At 42.5% G+C, this 22,521-nt stretch overlaps 1 protein-coding gene across 5 annotated transcripts in view; it reads right to left on the bottom strand.

Annotated features, from left to right (window-relative positions):
- GNG12 (G protein subunit gamma 12) overlaps positions 1 to 22,521 on the bottom strand; it is a 121,895-nt gene that overhangs the window by 66,213 nt on the left and 33,161 nt on the right. For all 5 annotated transcript variants that reach the window (XM_024119805.3, XM_055084543.1, XM_024119807.3 and 2 more), the window contains exon 2: positions 6,142 to 6,193. The gene's annotated coding sequence lies outside the window, so the exon portion shown is untranslated. The remainder of the gene's footprint in view (positions 1 to 6,141; positions 6,194 to 22,521) is intronic.

Raw genomic sequence — 22,521 nt, 5'->3', positions numbered from 1 at the left:
CCTTCCCTCTAAGGAGTCCCTGAGCTAGAAAAGCAGAGAGCCGAGTTTGAAAACCACTGAACTGCATGATCTCAGCAGTCTCCTCCAACTCTGGGGTTCTAGGATTCTATCATCTGGGGGGTTGGGAGTGGAGAGGTGTGGACCCACAAAAGAGGACACGAGGAAGAGGGAAAAGCCAGACTTTGTGTCCTGTGTTCCCAGAGAGGCAGCCGAAGGAGCTGGTTCCAGCAGGTGGTACCATAACAAACCTGAGGTTCAGAGAATTACAGTCACGTGTATAAATATATAGTTCAGATAATGCACATAAAGCACTTAGCACAGGGTGAACACCAGAGTAAAAGCATTAGGTAAATGGCAACTGCGACTGTGAAAAGTTTACACATATGCCTAAAACCCTCAACATGCAATTTGATGCAACATACTCAGCCACTGACATCACTGTGTCTGTTCCATAAGGAGTTGTGTTTATCATGGACGCTAAACTCTACTCGTTGAGCCAAGAAAAGAAATGAACACATAAGATTAAGCTAGCCAAATCTAAAACAATTTGAGTAAGTCTGCTCTTAAGCAGTAGGGGACTAGGGAGTCCTATGAAATAATCATGGAAGTGTGATCCCTTTCTCCAAAAAAAAAAAAAAGGTACATACAGAGCATTTTGCAAATAATTAGAGAAGCCCATTCATTGATTCATTCAATGGATTACAGATCCATTGAAGCCTATTCATCATCTTCAGGTTAATAATCTAGATCCAGGGGACACGACATGAGGTCATCAGGCCAAAAGCTGCCTACGTGACCCCACAGTGGGGTCACCCACACTCCTCCTCTCAGTATGCTCACTGTTGCTAGTCTCGATCATGATACTAAACTTGGAATAGGTAGTCAATGTAACTGAAGCTGAATCTAATTTTAAACCTTTCAAGTTTAATGGACCCCAAATTAAGAATTTCTAAATCAGTGCACTCTGGTACCTAGAACTTTAAATTGCTCGGCATGCTCTTTCTTTCCTTTCTTCTGGTAACAAAATTCCTCCTTTTTCCTAGGGACCCTGTGCCATGTGCTTCAGGTACGATTCATCCTTTGTCAAGGAACACATGAACAAGCCCTGGCCAAGCAGATAGTGCTTACTGTCTACTGCCTACTTCTGGCCAGGTTGATTCAGGCAAGGAATCCAAACTGGGCCAGACCTCCTTGGTACTACTGTTAGAACAATGACAAAAGAGGCACTCTCTTTTCTCTGAGATCCACAGCTGTGAAGATGATGGAAATGTAACGCTGATGGCTACCTCTGCAACGTACTGAGGGGGAGACTGCCTGAGAATGAAGCTGACAGAGTTAAGCACAATCAAGAGATGGAGAGAGTGAAGGATAATCGCCTGATGTTTTTTGGAACCCCTGGATACACCTATGACTGAAGTCCATGCCAACACGGACATGTTAGTCATTAAGTCAAGACACTAGTTTAAGTTGGACTTCTGTTACTTGCAACCAAAATAATTCTAACTAAGAAACCTGATCTAAATGAAAACAAAGCCCAAAAGGAAATTCCCATTTATGGGCAGTCCTCATGGAATTCTGGGCTCCTCTCTGACAATGATCCTTAATGAAGTAACTTTTTTTTCATCCTATGCACATTACTTTCATATCACCCTCTGCTCCTGATGGTTCATCTTACCAGTGCTGCCAACCAATCAGACACTACTCCTGCGAAAATTATTAAAGTTACCGACTAGAAGAAGAAAATCGCGTAAGTGGACAACAGTAGCTCAGTTTATAGTTTGCTGCCATCCAATATATCCTTGGAGTCTACTAATCTTATTCCAGTGAGCTTCTCAAACTGCCCTGGTTCCCTCAAAAGGTACAGAACACTCTGGTATCTAAAATGACATAGAGCCACAGGGCTCAAAACAGGAGAGATACACGTGGAGCAAGTGAAGTGGGCCACACAGGTCACAGTGGACAGGGTCAATGTAAATTCTGTGCATCAAAAAGCCACTCCGCAGACTGAGTCAGGGCATAGCATGATTTGGAGCTGGGAGAAATAACTTTCACTGAGTACCTCCCAGGAAGTTGTTTATTATTCTTTTAGAACTGGGATGGTAAGGAGATTTCCACTCGTGTGCCAAGTCTGGGCCATAGCCAAATGTCTGGGCTCAGCATCAAGAGCCATGACAGTCTGTGACATGCATCACAGGGGAGGGAGGAAGGATGAATATATATACTTGTTATTACAGCTGAAAATATTAAATTTTATACTTGGGTGAAGCAAGGCCAGCAGAGAAATGCACACCTGGGCTGGAAGGCTCTTCTTGGGCAGCACTCAGGTGTCACACATCGTTGGTCTACATGGAGGGTGGTCCTCATCAGTCATTTCTATAGGGATGTTGTTCGCTGCCTTATGTGGCACCCTCCTCATGAGCACTCAGGGGGAAATTACTCTAAGTCTTGAAAGAATCACAATTAACCTTGCTTCTTCTGAGTAACTAGCGAGCTTTTATCCTCTAGCCACCAAGAACTCCTAACTGAGCATGTATTCCTAGTACTGATTGCTCAGAAACTCAGAGGCAAGACCATGGGGGCTGCTAGTGTGCATACAGGCTCTCACTTAAGAAGTGGGGGCCTAACCTTATCTCTGACTTCACCTTACTTTTCCTTGCCCACAAATTTCCTTCCTTCCTTCTTTGTCTGAATCTTAATATATGTGTATTTAAAAGCCACCTCAAAACTCTTTGAAAGAAGACAGGCACATAACACTAGATCAACAGCAATCAAAATAATGTACAACGAATCAGACAGTGAATAGAGGACAGTTTTATAAATGCTGCCTGTTGTGATAGCTGTTATGGGGAAGTTCCAAGCAAGCAGGGTGAGCATGTGGTGGGCCTTAGACCAGAGACAGCCCTGGGCCAAACTGTCACGTCAGCAAATGTCTCAGACCACGCCCTCCCGCCCTCCTGCACACCCGTCCCCCTACTCCATCCTTCCTCAGGCAGTTGGGTGCCCTGTGGTCCATTCCTGTGCGTCCCACACCTACTCTCTCCCTAGTACTGCTGGTTGCTCTCCCTTCCCCAACTTCTCCCACCAATCAAAGCAGCTCACACTTCTACAGGTCCTTGTACTTGACACTGGTAAGCTGTCAATGGTTGATAGCAGCTTAACCAACTATCTCTCTCAGGAATGAAGAGGGAGAAATCAAAGGACTAAATCACTAATGGTGGAATAAGCTGTAATTATGATACAGATGCAACTGAACAAGGGGATCTTCTTGTAAATTTCAAATAATTCTATGGGAAGCAGTTACCACAGTGCCCAGCATACAGTCAGCATTCAATAAACAATAGACACTAATTATGACTACTGTTGCTGTAATTATTAACCCTTCCACCACTGGATTACTCACTGTCTATTCCTCTATCACTACCATGACTACCACCACAGAGGTAACGGCCCCTTTTGAAACGCTGGCTAGCCACAGATCCATAATCAATTAATGTATTTTAATTACATTCTATGGTTTATAAAGCACTTGCGTATATACATCATCCTTTTTTTTTTTGAGAGGAGGGAACGCTTCTTTTTATTCTTTTTTTTTAAACAACTTCATTGAGATATAATTCACATACCACACAATTCACCCATTTTCATGTACAATTCAGTGTTTTTTAGTACATTCACAGGCACTGTGCAACCACTGCCAGAATGAATTTTAGAACATCTTCATCACGCCAAAAAGAAACCCTATACCTTTTAGCTATCCCCCCATGTCCCCCATTTTCACCTCCCAGCCCTAAGCAATGAATAATCTACTTTTGTCTCCATAGATTCCCCTATTCTGCATTTTCATATGAACGGAATCATATTATATGTGGACATCTGTAACTGGCTTCTTTCACTTAGCATAATATGTTCAGGGTTTATCCATGTTGTAACATGTATCAGTACTTCATTCCCTTTTACATCATCCTTTTCTATCTTCTTGGCAATCTTCAAGTTAAATATTATTTCCGTTTTACAGATGAGGATATTGAAGCTCAGAAAGGTCACATTTATAAGGTCCTAGAGCCAAGAAGTAGCAGAGCCAGGACTCAAACCCCAGTCTCATTTAAATTTCTTGTTCTCTCCTCAACAAGTGGTTGCCAACTGTGTAGCTATTACATCAGAATCATCTGAGTGCTTCAAGATCCCCGCGGTTCACCTAATGAACGTAGACAGCCCAGTGAAGGGACTGTGAACTTGTATTTCAGCAGGTACCTCGTGTGACCCTGAGGAGCTGCTGGTGGGCAACCAGGTGCAGGGGCCTGGCCGACTACGTGCCCACTGTCCTCTCGGCCCTGTGCTGAGTACTGCAAGGGAGACATATGGAGCCTCCTGCTCTCAAGGCGCTGACACAGCTACTGAGGAGGTAAGACTAGCGAAGGTGAAGAAGAGTGCACGACAGAAGACAGTGTTTGGCTTTGAAGTGTTCTGAGCAGAGAAGATCACAGATGGCAGGGAGAGGCAGGGAAGGCCACGTTACAGAGGAGGGAAGATTCTACCGGGCCCTGCAGAATGAGAAGGATTTCCAAGCAGAGAAGGGGTGAGCCGCACGAGATGTCCTCAGGAGAAACGGTAAACAGGCTAGTCTGGCTAGAAGAAAAGGAATAGTGGGAGCTGAACAAGAGAGGACTGGGCCGGATGATGGAAGTGGAGAAGCCAGAGAGGAGTCTAGGCTGGTGTGGTGGATGACATGGGGGCACTGACAGTTTCTGAGCAAAGGAGGAACTTACTGAAAGTTGAATTGAAGGATGACTGGTGTGGCGGTGCTGCATACCAAGAAGCGAGGCTGGGAGCGGAAAGCTGGTATTGGCAAGACCACCCAGGATGCTGCTGAACTGACCGGGATGCCAGGCGGCAGACAGCAAGACCAGGATCCCAGCGTCTGTCCATCAGAACGGGCCGAGGGGACGGGCTATGAGATGGGAGCGTGACCTGAGCCCTCTCACTCTCCAGGCGCTTTTCATTCCATCACAGCTGTTTTCATGGGACCCATAAACACTGTAGGGTGGATTGTGAAAATGGCCGCAAATCTTCCCCTCTCTGTAACCATCCTCCTCCCTGCAATGTGATTCCGCAGCTCGTCTCACCAAGAGGTAGAATCTATTCCTGTACCTCTTGAATCTACACTAGCCACATTCTTTTAGCCAACAGAATGTGGTGGAAGCAATGTTGTGGCAGTTCTGAGCCTTGGCCTCAAGACGCATCTTCTGTGTCTCTTGGTACCCTGCCCAAATGCCATGTGCACAAGCTCAGGGTAGCCTGCAGGACAGTGAGACACATGTCTTAGTCATTGTCATCACTCCAGCGGACAGCCAGGTGACCCCCCAGCCTAGGTGACCTGGACTTGCAGCTGACTGAAGACACATGAATGGTCCTAGCTGAAACCAAAAGGATCACATACCTAGGCTCAGCCCAAATCACCAACCGACAGAATTATGGGATAAAGAAATGATTGCTATTTTGAGTCAGTAAATTGTGAAGAGGTTTGTTATACAGCAAAAGCTAACTGATACACAATGCAAATAACATGATCGCCACATATCAGGGAGTGGTGCCACCTGAAGCCTCAGAAGCTTTTTCACTTAAGTACATTACTTTCCCAGCTCTAAAGGAAGTTTTCTACTACTACAGAACAGTTATCTCACAACAGTCACATTTAGGTTTAAAGAGAGATGAGAGAAAAAATAGGACAATAAGAAAGCTAACGTTACAGCTATGAGCCAATCTTCATTACAACACACTGCAAGGAACTGTCTGAATTCCTTGGCTGAAGTATCACTTTGTTGTTTTGGATACTGTTTGAAACAAGCAGACTATCAACAGGGGCCTGGAAATAGTTTCAGCACAAAAAAAGTTTTTATTTTAATAGTATTTGGCATGTAATCATAGATCTTTTCCCTGATCATGTTCTTAGCAAAAGTACATGGATTGATCTGTTTTTTTAAGGCATGGAAACATCGTAAATCATTTCAGAGGAAAAAAAAAGTAAATAAATAGACATCTAATCATAGTACTAGTAGGGATGCATCTAACTTAGAAGTGTGAGTATCATTTCAAAAGTAATGTCAAACGGTCACGTTGTTTTAAAAATGAAAGAGCACTTACCAGTAAGACTCTGTGTGGCCCACGTTACCAGGTTTTAGGTGATGGAATGAATCTGAAATAGAATGAAACAAGCATTCCGTAAGTAAATCACATTTGGAAAAGGGTGTGCCTTCTATCCTAGTGACTGCCATTACATTGAGTATTTATTCTTTTAGTTAAAGATTAGCAAAGCTTTTTCTGGCTCCTGATGGAATAGGGAGAGTTTTTTGCCTACATATTTCAACTTCCTGAACAGAGAGCATTCTCTCATCTCCTTCAGGGAGTGTTCAAAGTCTGAGGCCAGTATAACTATAAATGGTAGTGTTTTTGTCCAAACCCCTCCAAGTCAGCGGAAGCCTCCCGGGTTGTTGCTCTTGCTTTGGTCCCTCCACTCCCTTCTGCTAGCACCAAGCCATGACTCCCTTTATGGAACCGATTAAAAAACGGATGGTCCAGTATAACTTGAAGGGCAACAGGAGGAGTGTACCAGGCTTTCCAATAGTGATCACCTGATCACAGATAACCACACCTTTTTATTTTATTGATAATGGTGAGCCTAAAGCCCTGCTGTTCAACAGAAATATAACACAAGCCACATATATAACTTTAAATTTTCTAGTGGCCACATTAAAAAAAGCAAAAAGAAACAGATGACAATTTTAATATTTATTTAACTGAATTTACTCAGAATATTATCATTTCAACATGCAACCAATATAAAAAATGATTAATGAGACATTTTGCATTTTTTTCTTTTTTTTTTGTCATACTAAATCTTCAAGACCCAGTACATTTCAACTCGGGCTAGCAGCAGTCCAACTAGTCAACAGCTACAGCAGCTAGTGGCTTCCATATCAGACAGCAGGGGCCTAGGGAATCTATCCTTGGCCTTCAGGTACTGGCAAGGCTCCAAAGTGAGTGAAATGCACACGGAGATTTTGTTTATCTATTTTCCTGCTCTTAGGAATTCATCATTAATTACCGCATTCCATGATGTCATTTAGTAGAAATAATAACATAATAATAGCAAATACTATATAGTACTTGCTATGTGTTCTCGGCAAGCTCCCATGTTACCTTAATGAACCCTCACAATAACTTCACGAGGTACGTATATTATCATTCCCATTTTGTAATGAGGAAACTGAGGCACAGAGAGGTTAAGTAATTACTCAAGGTTATAAGATACTGACAGAGCTGGGATTCTAATCTACGTAGCTGGTCTCCAGAGCCCATGCCCTTAGCCACTATACTCAATTAAATTTGAACAGGTCAAAATAAGATAATTACTTTCAGTTTTAATTATAACTGTCAAGTGATCCAAGGTTGCTCCCATCATACATGGTCAGATAATAGCACTGATGGCAGATGTTGGACTGATGCGATATACCTGCAAATTAAATTTAAAATAATTTGGGCTGGGAACACAAAAACCACAGGCAAGCCTGGGGTCAAAAAGACTGTACTGCGTCTAGGGGGGGCCTGTCTGGATGACCAAGATGGGAGTGCAGGGAGAGGTTAAGGTGGGGTCTTTGGAAAATCGTGTCTCTGTGATTTTTCTGAGGGAAGAGTCTATCACTTTCATCTGATTCTCAAATGAGTCTGTAAGTTAGACATCTCTGTTCTCTGTATCTGTCTTAGCAGGGGTAGGGAGTAGAAAGGAATTACATAAACATATCCTTTCACTTTATTAATCTGTGCCCACCTCCAAAGAAATCATACCCAATGAGCAAAATCAAATCCACACACATGAATTTCCTGCCCAAATGATAGGGAAGGAGGCTGGTGAGGGACATCATTTAGAATCAACAGGCCGTGGGCTGAGGCCACTGGCGGTGCTGCCTCCCAGTCTCCCAAGGCGACCCCCAAACCTGCTGAAAATCCTTCAGTGGCTTCCTCTAGGTGGTAGGATTAAGTCCAAGCTCCTTAGCCCAGTCTCCAAAGCCCCAGTGACCTCGTGCCTGCCCCTCAGGCACTCTCCTGTGGGCATCTTGCCCTTTACCCACACAAACCTATTTACGGGTCCCTAAATGCTCCGCCACTCTCACTTCTCTGTACCTTTGCAGATTGTGTTCTTTTTGTCAAGCACGTCTCTTCCCTACAGTATCTGCCCGCCTTCAAGTCTCAATTACAAAATCAACACTTCTGGGGAGCCTGTGTGAACTCCCTCGGCTGGCTTAGGGGCAACTTCTCTGCAGTAACAGTAGTAAAGTAGTATTCACTCAACTCAACTGATAATTATGTACCACTACTACTGATAATAATAAAAGCTGATTTTTATGGAGCATTTCAAGTGCTTTACGTGTCCCTTTAATCGTCTCAGTAACCTTATGGAATGTGTTATTACCCCATTTAGCAGGTGAGCAAACTGAGGCATAGAGGTCAAGTCAGTAGCCTAGGGTCACACAGCTTATAAATGGCAGAGCCAGAAGCCTAGGGTCACACAGCTTATAAATGGCAGAGCCAGACTGTAAACCCAGACAGCCTGGTTCCAGAGCCTGCACTCTCTTTTTTTTTTTAAGTTGATGTACATTTGATTTACAGTGTTGTGTTAGTTTCAGGTGTATAGCAAAGTGATTCAGTTTTCTATACTGTATATATAAAGAATATACATATATTCTTCTCAGATTCTTTTCCATTATAGGTTATTATAAGATATTGAATATAGTTCTCTGTGCTATACAGTACGTCCTTGTTGTTTATTTTATATATAGTGGTATGTATCTGTTAATCTCAAACTCCAAATTTATACCTCCCCCCACTTTCTCTTTGGCAACCATGAGTTTGTTTTCTGTGCCAGAGCCTGGACTCTTTAACGCTAAACCGGGCCTGACTCCCTCTGTGTTCCACTGCCTTCTACTCTCATTGCCCCTGTACATCCCTCTGTTAATCCAAGTGGCTCCTGTGTTTCAGTTTTTCATCTACTGGTCTCTCTGTCCACTTGTTTGCAGAATCTCTGGAGGTTGAGAATGTGTCTACTCATCTTTGTCTTTCCAAGACCTTGCAATGTGTTTGGTATACAGCAGATGCTCCATAAAGGCACACACATGAAAACACTGGCACAGCACTGGAAGGACAGGGGCCAGGGGTACAAACTTGGGCCTAATAAAAACACACCAGGAGAAAGAGTCTCCAGATACGCACTTGAACAAAGCAAGCTTTAACTTCATCTTTTAAATTCAGCCTGTGCTGAGGGAATGGTCATTTCCTAGGTCTGTTTAATACCGGAGGGAACAGAAGCAATGCAGAGCATGGCTGACTTGATCATACCCCCAACAAGCTCATCAGTTTCATTTTACATTGCATATGGATTTAAGTAATAACATGCCTTGGCTGGCCACTATAAAGAAATGCCAGAAAAGACACTTTCCTTTAAAAAATGCAATATTCAAGGAAAAAAGGACAGAAAATGCTACTTCCTAAAGTTTTCTTGGTTTCCAATAACTGGCTATGAGTATATTCCAAACATCTTTTTATTTTTATTTTTTTCTAAACAACAGCCTCATGTTGAAAATCTCCTTTTGCTGTTCAGATGTTGTTGTGCCACTTTCTACCCCAGAGTTCCATAAGATGCTTCCTTCCATCACTACCTACACTTCCCTTGGATGGATATAAAAGTCCTTGTAGGAGGACACTCTCCTCTTTCTCTAACAGTAGGAAAGAAAAAAGCTTCACGATCTGGGACATACATAGACTTCTAAAGAAAAAGAGGCCTCCTTCTGGCTCATGTCAGAGATTGCATCAGGACTGCACCCAGCCCACCCACTCAGAGATAAATACAATTAGCCATAATACCCACCCTTCCTACTTGCATCCAGAATATAAAAAAGACCACCAACTTCCCATGGATATGGATGTCAGCATCCTCTCAGATATTAACAACCAAATTATAAATCTGCATTTTTGATCTTGCTATCTCATCTCCTTCCACAATGAACAGTAAGTTAATTATTCTTGAGAGGTTTACTGAGTGCAAATTAAGGGCCAGGCACAGTTGTAGGTGCTGGAGATACAGCAGTGAATGAGGTAAATAAGGTTCCTGACATAGGGGCCCTTACATTTAATAGGAAACAGAAAATAAACAAGTATACAAAGAAGAAAATAAGAGAACTTCCAACAGTGATAAGTTCTACAAATGCTTTCATACAAGCAGGGAGTGATGCAACCCACTGGAGAGCTTAACAATGTCTCTTTGGCAGCTGAATGGAGGAGTTTCGAAGAGGCAGCAGTGAGTGAATGGATCAATGGTGGCCAATTCTGAGGCTACTCAATTGTGCAGGTGAGATATGATGGTACCTTTGCCTAGGATGGTAGCAGTAGAGATGGAGAAAAACGGATGGATTCAGGACAGGTTCTGGAGGTAAAACAACTAGGACCTGCTGATGAAGTGGATGTGGCCAATGAAGAAGAGGAAGGGGCTGAGATGACGCACAGGTTTTGGTTCAAGCAACTGGGTCAATGATGGCTTCCTTGAGGGAGAAACAGGTTGAGAGAGGAAAGAAAATCAAGAATTCTGATTTGACCTTTTTAACTTGGAGACATCCAAGTGGAGATGGCAAAAAAAATACTGAGAAGTCTAGAACTGTGTTGTCCAATACTATAGCCGTTAGCACATGTGGGGATTTAAATTTAAATATATACAGTTACAAACTCATTCCCCCAGTGCATGAGCCACATCCAAGTGATCAGGTGGGCACAGAAGCAGCTACTGTCCTGAACAGCACAGGTGTAGAATGTTTCAATCACCATAAAAAGCTCTATTGGGCAGGGCTTGTTTAGAATGAACATGATAACCTGCTAGACTCCTTTCATTATTATAAAGCTTATTGCAATTATAAAATACAAAATGATAGTCCTCGGAGACCTTTAGCTTTGAATGGGGATTGGATTTTGATCTGTCTGAACATATTTGTTCCTAGTCTCATTTCAATTCTCTAGAAAATAACATAATACAGGCACTGGAGGAGAGTGAACACTAGATTTATAAGCCTGGCTTCCAGCTGTCTTCACTGCCAGTGATTTCCAGCAAAATCACTAAACTTCTATGTGCCTCAATTTCCCCACCTACAAAATTGGGAGCAATGTGGAATGGACTATATTGAGAAGTATGCTGGAGAATGTTTCCAGCTCTCCAGATGGCTCCACTGTTCTCTGGTCAGGTCTATTATGTTTTCACTTGCAAATACTGACATGATGTTATCTCAAATGGCAAAACAGATACAAAAGGGCCTTTGAAACATATAAAGGACCCTACAGTAGGCATAAAAGGTACATGTTCCATAAAGGTGAGACAAAGCAAAAGAAATATGCCCTGTGCCTTGAGTCCACCACAGAAAGTCAGGTGTTTTGACACGTTGGCAGGGCTACTGACTTGATAAAGTAATGCCATATGGGTTAAAGCATCAAGAATCAAGTGTTGATCCCCAAAGGTAAAGGACAGTAAACAGTCACCAAAATGGTGACATTTTTCTTTATTGTGCAAGGTTTCTGTCCCTGGGAAGGGCACACCTGGAGCTGGTGAGCTGGCCTATTTTAGCCAAATGGTGCCACACCATTTTCCCCACCTTAAGACTATGTCCTGGTCAAAAGAGCTGGTCTGGGCTGTTCACTGGGAGAAACTCTTCTACCTGGTCATTGTTCTTAATCTTCAGAGAGCTTCTAGTGACTTAAAATTTGTTTTTAATTGAGGAGCTGGTGGTATATGTCCTCAACTAATTTGTGGATAAGCTGGGGAGAAAGTATCCTCATAATGTCAATGCCAGTGAGAAATCTTTAAAAATACACATGTATTCCTAGTTTGCCAAACTTTAAAAGAATATAAAGAAGTCAGAGTGGGGCTTCCCTGGTGGCGCAGTGGTTGGGGGTCTGCCTGCCGATGCAGGGGACGCGGGTTCGTGCCCCGGTCTGGGAGGGTCCCGCATGCAGCAGAGCAGCTGGGCCCGTGAGCTGTGGCTGCTGGGCCTGCGCGTCCGGAGCCTGTGCTCCGCGTCGGGAGAGGCCGCAGCAGTGAGAGGCCCGCGTGCCGCAAAAAAAAAAAAAAAAAAAAAAAAAAAAAAGGAGGACGCTAGGATAGAGCCACCAGGAAAATACCCTGTATATGATGCTGTTATTTTCTTTTTCCGTTTTACTTTCAATTTCAGATATTTTTTGTGTGTTTCTACACACATTCATAATGACTGTTTAAGGGACCTAAATCTTTCCCCTAATGCTGGATATTTAAATTATTGCCAGTTTTTATTACTATAAATAAGATTACATTGGAAACCTTCATGCTTCAGCTTTTTTCATCCCTTTAACTTACTTCCCTAGCTTCCCTAAATTCCTAACAGTAGAATTAGTAGGTTTTGCTTTTAAAGGGGCTTTTTAATTAATGTATGATAATACCACCAACAAAATAATTGAGAATTTCTGAGACCTTGACATTTTATACATAAAATGGTGTTCCTAATGCTGCTTTAATTTTTATTTCTAAGATTATTAGTGAGGATGGACATTTTTTCCTATTAATGGTTTGTTACCTTGAGAAACAGTAAGTCTATATTCTTTGCTTATCTGTGTAGTAGGGTCTTGATATTTTTCTTTTCAATTTGCATGAGTTCTTTATAGTGCATGATAATCAAGAGTTAGTATATGTATTTGCTACAAATATATTATTGATATCTGGCAATTTTAAGATAACCATCTTTTCATTTATACAGTGTTTTAATAATAAGCAACAGCCATATTTTGTATAAACCTCATGAGCTATGACATGGCTTCATGGCAAAATGTTTGGCCTTTGACTGCTTTTCACCATCCATTTACACCCACTTTGATTTTCCCAGCTACTCTGTGAGTGACAATCCCCACCTTACAGAGGAGAAAAGTGAGACCCAGACAGGCCAGGTGACTTGCAGAGGGTCCCCAAATCCTGGAGTTGGCCAAGACTGGCCTCTGTCCTTTGCTCTCTGAACCCAAGGCCTCCTCGTGAAAGGAAGGTCACAAGGTAAAATGAAGAGATGCATTTTGTGCAAAATAGATTATTATACAAAGCACCAATTCCACATTGTTTCTGATTAAAAGTCCTTTATATGGAGCATCCAGGCCCTGTGCCTGCTGCACTGGAAGCACTCAAGAAATGTTAGTATGATTTTAGCAAATCCACCAAAACCATGGCTTACATAACGGACCACCCTTACACAGTTCTTATGTAGTTACAGTAAGTTAAATAACTTAGACCTAAAGCAAGTGTTGCTTTATTACTATTTTTTTAACCTAGCTCAAGTACCACTTCTTCCCCCAAATATTCCCTCCCTCTTTGGCTCCATGAAACCACTCCTCTCCTTGAATTTCTACGACCTTTACCACCTTCTACCTGTCATTACAGATGCTTCAGAATCTGTTTCAGCTCTTCTATTGGATGATATGGTCCCAAGGGTCCATATATTATTTGTGTTTGTATCTCCCAGAGAGCCTAGCACCCTGCTCAGCACACAGGTGGCACTCCGGCAGTGTTTTATGGGGAGATGGGGGAAGAATTTTATATAGCTAAGAGACAATGGTAAAAGCAATTACAGTTTGGTTAAAAATCACAGGTTGCATGAACTGTGTGCTTTTTGCTACACCACTCCTTATTTTGGCAAGCACACTATCATGGGACAGTTCTAATGCAGTCTTAAGCCAGCAGTCTGCATTAGCTAAACAATACTAAACTACATTAACCAGAATGTCCAAAATCATTTCCAGCCTTGGAAAAATCTGTACAATTCTGTAGATACATCTGTTATGGTTTTACTTCCAAATTCTGATATAACTCATTCCTCAAAAATTCACTGTGTACACGTACACACACACATACACACATACACACACACACACACACACACACACACACACACACAAGTCCTGGTTCAGCATCTGGAAAAAACTCAGATAAAAATATGGAACATCTGTTTCCTAATATCAGGAAAATTCACAGGAAACGATTAATGTCCACTAGGGAGAAAGAAAAATAATCTGGATCACATTATGAAATGAAACATCCAAAATTCACAATTTAATACAGTATAGCCTGCAAATCATCAGATCTTCAGAAATGAGGGGAAGATTTCACATTTTATTAAAACTTGAGAGAGTAGAAATATCTTTATGCCATGTATATATAAATAAACATAAAATTGAATGCCCTCACCCTACATATATTCTTGGGTCCTATGTCTCCCCACTGATATTTATGCAGTGCTTGGCAGGTGGGTGATTTACTGCATGTGTATTTTCATAATGTGCTCAGTGCCTTACAGGGCAAACGAAGACCTAACTAAACTAGATGGTGGTCCCTGGATGAAGAGGCTGTAGCTCTTTTGAGAAAGATCTAGAGTGGCTTATGTCTCCTGAGGAGGACTGCAAGGATAGTCAGGGCCACTGCAAAGCCAAAGCCAATTGTACATAAAGATGGTCTGCTCCTTGGTGGCTCTTCCACTATCCTGATCCTTATAAGCCTCTCTATACCTTTTATGTTCCTGGCAATGTGGAAGGTTCTGGGGGTATAACAGAGAACAAAACACAGTCCCTCTCTGCAAGGAGCCTACAGTGAGTCATACGGACAACTGATCAGGCAATTACAGCTCCAGAGGCACATAATCTATCGTGTTAAGTACAAGGAGCTCTGAGAGCACAGAGGAGAGGCACCAATACCAGTCTGGGATGATCATGGAAGGCTTCCAGGGGGAAGTGGCATCAAAGCTAAAGTGTGAAGAGTGACCAGGGTTAGCCAGAAGATAAAAGGAGGGAGGCATGAGCAAGGCAGATGCAACAGCTTGTACAAAATGCTGGAGAGGAAGCAAGTACCTGTGTGTGCTCGGGGCTACAATTTTAAAAGTAAAGAGTTTCAGTGAACATTGGGGTGCATTGTATCTTTTCGAACTGGATTAAAATATACACATTAGTATATATAAAATAGATAACCAACAAGGACCTACTGTATAGCACAGGGAATTATACTCAATGTCACGTAAAAACCTATAATGAAAGAGAATGTAAGAAAAGAATATATATATTTATATATATGTATAACTGAATCACTTTGCTGTACACCTGAAACACTGTAAGTCAACTATATTTCAATAATTAAAAAAAAAAAATCAGAAAAAAATCTGAAAAATCTTTGAGCATTTCTCAACCCAACTGTACATACCAAGTGATGTGATAAATTGAAATACTTAAGGACTTCATATATTAAAAAAAATAAAATGAGTAAAGAGGGCTTCCCTGGTGGCGCAGTGGTTGAGAGTCCGCCTGCCGATGCAGGGGACACGGGTTCGTGCCCCAGTCCGGGAGGATCCCACATGCCGCGGAGCAGCTGGGCCCGTGAGCCATGGCCGCTGAGCCTGCGCGTCCGGAGCCTGTACTCCGCAGCAGGAGAGGCCACAGCAGTGAGAAGTCCGCGTACCATATAAAAAAAAAAAAAAAAAAAAAAAAAAAAAAAAGAGTAAAGAGTTTCAAATCACCGAGAAGCCTTATTACCTAAGAGGCAGTAGCAGGTAAAACCCAAAGTGGGTAACCACAGTGAGAAGCATAAAGACAATAGAAAGAACCCTGGATCTCCAGCATCCTCACATCAGAAACAGCTGGCACTGACTCATCCCGAGGGAACAGCCAAGGCCTTCTTAGACAACAGGCCTCTGGAGGAGGGCAAGGAGAGAGACTGCCTGTCAGAGATGATGCTGGTCCCCAATTCCAAGGAAAAACACATAGCCAGCTACCCAACCCCACAGATAGGAGTAGTGAGTAGGCCTTATCACAACCCCATGAGGAAGAGAGAATCATCCCCGTTCTATAGATAAGTTGCTGGTTTTAGAAGACAGTATTTATTGATATTCCTTTCTGTTAACTGACTCTTCTTCTGACTAGAGAAACCAACTCATCTTGGTATGGCTAGGACATTCCAGTTTTAACACTGAAAGTCTCACGTCCCAGGAATCCCCTCAGTGCCATACAAACCAAGATGGATGGTCACCTACTCAGAGTTTGTATGCCCTAGGTTTTTATATTAGAACCAGTGCAAAGTTAAATGTGATCTAACTCCCTGGAAGCTAACCTAGACCTTTTGAGCTTCAGGACCCTCCTGGATATCTTGGGGGCTTGTCTGGGGGTCCTATATCATTTGCAATAGTTCATGATGAATTATATTTGCAAAGCACAAAGACTAGCTTAGGGCCTAGTGATCACTAGCTGTCATGCTGAAGGGAATCACTCACTGAACGCTTACTGAAAACAGTAATCAGCCAAAAGAGGGTCTGAATTTAATTTTTGTGCTTCTTGTTGTTAACTGAGAATTAAACAAATATCTTTCAAATTTAATACTGAAAATCATCCTTAAATAAATGAATCTACTTACCTATCCAGAGTAGTAAACATATTTTCATATATCTTTGTTAACTAGGGACCATATTCACTGCAATGGCTTACATTCTTACTGGTCAATAGACAGTTAAGAAAGTTGAGAAGACAAAGAAAAATAGTAACACAGTTTCCAATAACTACAGGCCCAATAGGATATTACTTTATGGCAATATTTGACAGGCAGTGGGTAGCTGATAAATCTTTATAGAATGACTGACGGTAAAAAAATTGGGCCATGGAGAACCACAGAAGAGAAAATTACCAGGGCTTGTGGATGAGATGATGGCAATTCTTGAGCTTTTGCTACAGTGCTGTTGACTCAGGCAGCTGCGGCACACGGTTCTTGTCTGATAAAAGGGAACGTAAGCTCTTCAAGAGCACCCCTTTCCTTCCAACAGGGTAATGAGTAAAACAGCCCCTGTGGCCTGCAGTCAGCAGAAGACGCAGAAAGACTTCAAACTGGTAAGAGCCAAGGGCCCACCATTAAATCCTGATTCAAAGGCACCCCTGCTCCCACCCCCCACCCCCCAAAGCTCAGCTAATGTTAGCCAAGCTCAGTGCTCTTTGTGAGAACTCCTGAAGCAGGAATGGATGAAGATATGACCTTAGACTCTTTTTTTGGCAACAGACAATGATCTCTAACACATTTCTGATTAGTTTTCAAGGAAAAAAATATTTTTAAGATCCAATCATGTTTGGAAAAAAACTATTCAATAGGGTTGAATTTTATTAGCCTCAGAAAACTTTAAAAAAAGAGTAAAATTTAGTAGCATTTATCACAAGTAATATATATTAGAACTATGTTTCCCTCTAAAAAGTCCAGTTTTATGGGAGCATTCTGGGTAACTGAGATTCTGCTTTTACGTTGAAAATAATCATTTTGTCCACGAGGCTTAGCTCTCTAATCGTATCACTCCTTTCCATGACACACTTTCCGTCAGATACTGAGACAGAGAGATTCATCACAGAAATATTCAGGTTATGTCTGCTGCACAGAGTCAGGCAGCATAATGAGGGCAGGATGCAGCAAAGGGCACTGCCCTGAGCCTGAGTCAGAAAAACAAGAGAGAGGTTTTATTTTCACTCTGCCAGACCGCTGCTGTGGATGAACATACTTCTGCAGGCCTTGGACTCAGAGGCAGAAGGCAATGAGTAGTAGTCCTCAAGTGAGGCTGTGAGTGGCTCCCTCCAAGTCCCACATGTTTACAGGCACTTAGAGCACATGCTATGAAATATATCACCCTGGTTTCAGGACTTGGACTCTACTGGATGTTTCAGTAGAGTCTTTCATTGCAGCTACCAAAACAAGGCTGGGCATGGAGAATCTTCTAAGGATTGTCCATCTTTTTCCTGTATCGTCAAGAAAGAGATGAACAGCTTATACAAACAAACACACAAACAAGTCCAACTAGGTTCAATATAATCCACTTAATGCCACAATTCAACGAGAAGATAGCGCCTAAGAAAATCGGTACAACCTTCCTGTACTGAAACCTACCACTTGCACTTGCTTCCTGGGTAAAGCCACCTTTGCTGCCTCTATTCTAACACTAGTTTGCACCCCCTCCAGATATTCTCAGGGAGCTTCCCGTTTTACATACATTCTGAATGACACAACCTGCTGACCCTCCCCCTTAGGGAAATATACAAATATATACCCACTGCACCAGGAAAAAACAAACAGAACAAACAAACAAAAAACCAACAACCACCACCCAGAGCCAAGAAAAAAAAAAAAAATCTGTCATTCCCCATAACACTGGGAGGATTTTAAAGGCAGCCCAGCACATTCAGCAATGTTCTAACTGTGGAGCTAGTCATTTCCATGCCCAGCCTTCTCCTTGGACCCTGGACCCTCATGCTTCTCATTTGTTCATGTATCTGCATGGACAACTTGATTATAAGGTCTTCTGACTGCACAGGCCGTAGTTTAAACTTCCATGTATTTGTTTTCCTTCCCACAAGAATGAGTTCTTAACATACCCCAGGCTTCCAATAAACTAAAAAAAAATCTGTACATGTTTTTAGACAGATGTACATGTTTCTATTTAATTATCTATACCTAAGATGTTCACAGTGGCCTAGCAAAAGAGTAACAGAACAGCTAATTCAGAAATTCAGTTCCTATTTATCTTGTATTGGCAAAGCTGGCTTTTGTTCCTTTGACTATGTCTCCCTTAATTCTAGGAACAGCTGTGGATACTGATGATGTAAGATAGTCTTTCTTAACCTTTTAAAACTCACAATCATTTCTGATAACCATAAAACCTTCCCCTTCCCTTCCCCAACCAGATTCTGATGTGCCCTTCCTCAGTTGTTTTGGGAAATTATGACATGCATTCTCACCCCCTTTCCTCTTCCCTAAATCTATATCTCCATTCCCAGTCTTTTCTCTGACTTAACATCTCCCCAGTGATGCCTTACTCGGCATCTGAAACCTGTAACAATGGCCACAGCCAAATTAATAATCTCCTCACATGGCTCCTCCCCTGGGGTTCCTAGTGCTAAAAGTGGGACACCACCATTCATGCCCCTTGTTCAAGGCAAAATCCTCAGTCATCTTTGGCTCCATTTTTACCTACTCTACATCCAGTCAATGTGTCAGCACATCCTGTCAGCCCTACCTCCAAAACATCTCCCCAATTCTATCACATCTCCGCATTCCTCCCCTCCCCGCTTCCTTGTCCAAACTGGCAGCATCTGTCACCTGGAGGACATCAACAGCCTCCACGCTGATCTCTGGGCTTCCCTCTTGCTCCCCGCCAGCAGGGGGCACTCGTGTCCTCAGATGACTTCATTCTTCGCTCAAAACTCTCCAATGGCTTCCCAGCAGGCTTAGCACACCCACCCTTCGCCTACCAGGCTCTACAGGAACCAGCCCGGGTCAGTATATCTGGCCACATCGACCTCCCCATCTCAGATACGCCATGACACTGATCCTTCCCGCTGCTGGACTTCTTCTCACAGACACCGCAGGACTGCACACTCTATGGCCTCATTTCCTCTGGGTCTCTGACAAGTGTCATCTCCTCAGAGAGGCCCTGCTCTCTCTTCCCTTACTCCACTTTGCTTTTCTTCATAGTACTTAACACTCTCTTTTCTATTCTACTGAATTATTAGCCCTGTCCTCCACTGGAATGTAAACCCCGCGAGAAAAGGATGTTGTTTTTTTCCCTGCTGTATCCCCAGTACCCGAGGCAACGCCTGACACAGATGAGGTATTCAATAAAATAATCTTTTTTTGTTACTGAATAAATGCATATTGTCAACTAAACAGAAGTATTTTGTTGAACTTGATTTTCGGATGTTTGTGTTATGAAAATAAATATTTCCCCTTTTCCCAAATGAATCATAAGACATCAGTTTTCAATGACCCCCCTGCACACACACGCACTTTAGATTCTGATATGTCTGCCCTCTCTGAAACACCCCACCAGAGGGTGGGCTAGGGCGCCCCATCCCCTTGAGGGTCAATGGTGTGGTCCCCCAGCTCAATGTACACAAACTCGTGGCTGCACCCTGAGTTTTTACTAAGCATCCGACATGTTTTACAGTCTCTTGCCTCTTACTAAAGCCTTAAAGCTTTATTGCCTTCAAAAAATGCTCAGAGAATTCAACTCGTAAAGAAACTGTCTGCCTTATTTATGGCAGTGGCAGTGTCTCTTTCAGTTAATTCTGAATACGGCTGGCTCAGATTTTAGTGCCAAGTGGTTGGCTAAACTACTTTTGTTGTATGCTTCCAGTCAGTTTGGGCCCAGTGGCCACAGGAAATACTGTGGAATATTAAGAAAACTCTTTGGAAGAGACAGAGGGAAGAAGGAGGCACAGAGCCTTCTTGCCAGGCAGCTCCTATACATCTGGGTTTTCTGGTTGCTTCTTCAATATGGGTGCTTTTCAGAAGAACAGTGTTTCCTTCATGAATGAGCCCCATTTATGATGAGGCACCAAGTGCTCAGTGTTAGCTCTGAGGGGACGGCCATTCTCCCAGCCCTCTGGCATTTTCCCAGCGTGGCCTTGAATGCAACCTCACAGAGACCAGTTATCTCTCTCTGAATTCCACCTTTCTCTCCTTTACTTGGCCTCTTAGCAAACCTCAGCTTCAGAGTCTAGTCAACTGGCATTTATCTACTGTGTCTTTTCTCCTTTTCTTAAAGCATCATCTGTCTGCAGCTTTTGTATGTGAGACTTTGAAATTCTTGTATAAAAACAGGATATTATTAATCTCCAGTCATTTGAGAAATAGCACAGTTCAAGGATATGGTCAAATTCTAAGAGTAGAGATAACATAAATAGAAAGCACTGATCAGTATCAGTTCTGCCCCTTTACCTCCTCAATAAATGAAATGCAATAAATCAAATGCAAGTCTTGGTGAACTTTTATTGACATGTGTGAGTACTTCTTTAAATCTTAAAAGTTTTGATGTTTGCGACATGAAATCCTATTTATTTAGGAATATTTGTTTAGGAATGTAAGTGGTTGGGTGGCTTCTCCAAAAGAGGAAAATGGCAGATATTGATTATTAAGCATTTTGTCATTCCAAGTCAAAAGCTCCCACAAAAACATTTTGAGATATATATATATATTTTTGTATATATTTTTTAAACCACAAATTTGGATTCCTAGAATGTGTGTGTGTGCAATTTAACTCTGGACTTAATCCTACTGTAGTCTTTACATCCTTCTCAGGCTAGGCAAGTGGTTTCCTTTCTTCCTCTGCTCTCTGAGCACTGAACCTGGGCAGAGCCAATGTAAACCACACACTAGTGTACAACCCTCAAATTCCTACACTCTCCTGCAAAGCTTCACTGACAACCCTCCTTTCAGAATATCTGCCCACCCCCCACCCCCTGCCCCAATACTGTTTTATATTTTCTTCTCTTCACTTAGCTTGGTCAGGAAGTATTTTGTTAACAGTCTTTTTGGCCAGTTTCAGCACAAGGCTTCTGGCAAAAGGCAGGGTTGCAGCATTTCAGAGGCCTAGCACTAACTCCAAAAAATATTTTCCTATTTTAACTCTTTTACTCCTCTTTGCATCTGCCACTCAAAAAGGAAGAAGAGAAAAAAACAAAATAAAACAAAAACCCTCACACACACAACCAAGAGACAAAAACATTTCTACCCAGCTTAAAACCAGAGGAATCTTTACACCCCAGTTGGGGGCTTGCAAATCCTGAATCTCCTGGCGCAGATAACACAGTTTTACAAGCAAATAATCTCCATTAAACTTCTGCTTTTTTTTTTTATCCTTTTTTTTTTTTTTTTTTGCGGTACGCGGGCTTCTCACTGCTGTGGCCTCTCCCACTGCGGAGCACAGGCTCCGGACGAGCAGGCTCAGCGGCCATGGCTCACGGGCCCAGCTGCTCCGCGGCATGTGGGATCTTCCCGGACCAGGGCACGAACCTGTGTCCCCTGCATCGGCAGGCGGACTCTCAACCACTGCGCCACCAGGAAAGCCCTTTTTTTTTTTTAACCAGTTCACGTATGTGAAAACGAACGTAGCCCTCAACATTTCCCTGCTAACAGAACCCCAGTTTGTTTGGGTGGAGATGCTGTGAGCGCAGGAAAGCTGGGAGCCTTGGCCTAAGGTAGGCTGTGTGCTCTGTCCACCCAGTAAGGCCCGAGGGGACATGGTGTGAGTCTGCTGGGAAAGGATTTTGCCTCCTCACGAAAGACATGAGACATGTGCCAGGTGCCTCCTTGGTTCTCAACTTTGAAACTGGTAGTAAAGCACAGAACTGTGATCACCATCGGTGACCATGAGAAAGCAAGTCTGAATTTCAAAAACAACACAGCAAAGAAGGCAGAATCAATGAATGAAAAGAGTACAGCTCTTTAGTGGCAAATGGCAGAAGTAACTACCTTGTCTACACTTTCTGAATATGTGGAAAATAACCCCCTACTTGTTAGGGCCACAATTAGTCATGTTTTCTTTTCTGTTACTTATAGCCTTGATATACATGAGATGATAAAAGAGAGGTTTATGGCTTCTAAATTTGGTCCCCACTAACTTAGAAGTGAGA

Source organism: Physeter macrocephalus, chromosome 4 (genome assembly GCF_002837175.3).
Source record: "Physeter macrocephalus isolate SW-GA chromosome 4, ASM283717v5, whole genome shotgun sequence".
NCBI classification, from domain to species: Eukaryota; Metazoa; Chordata; class Mammalia; order Artiodactyla; family Physeteridae; genus Physeter; species Physeter macrocephalus.
This window is presented reverse-complemented; position numbering and strand designations above follow the sequence as displayed.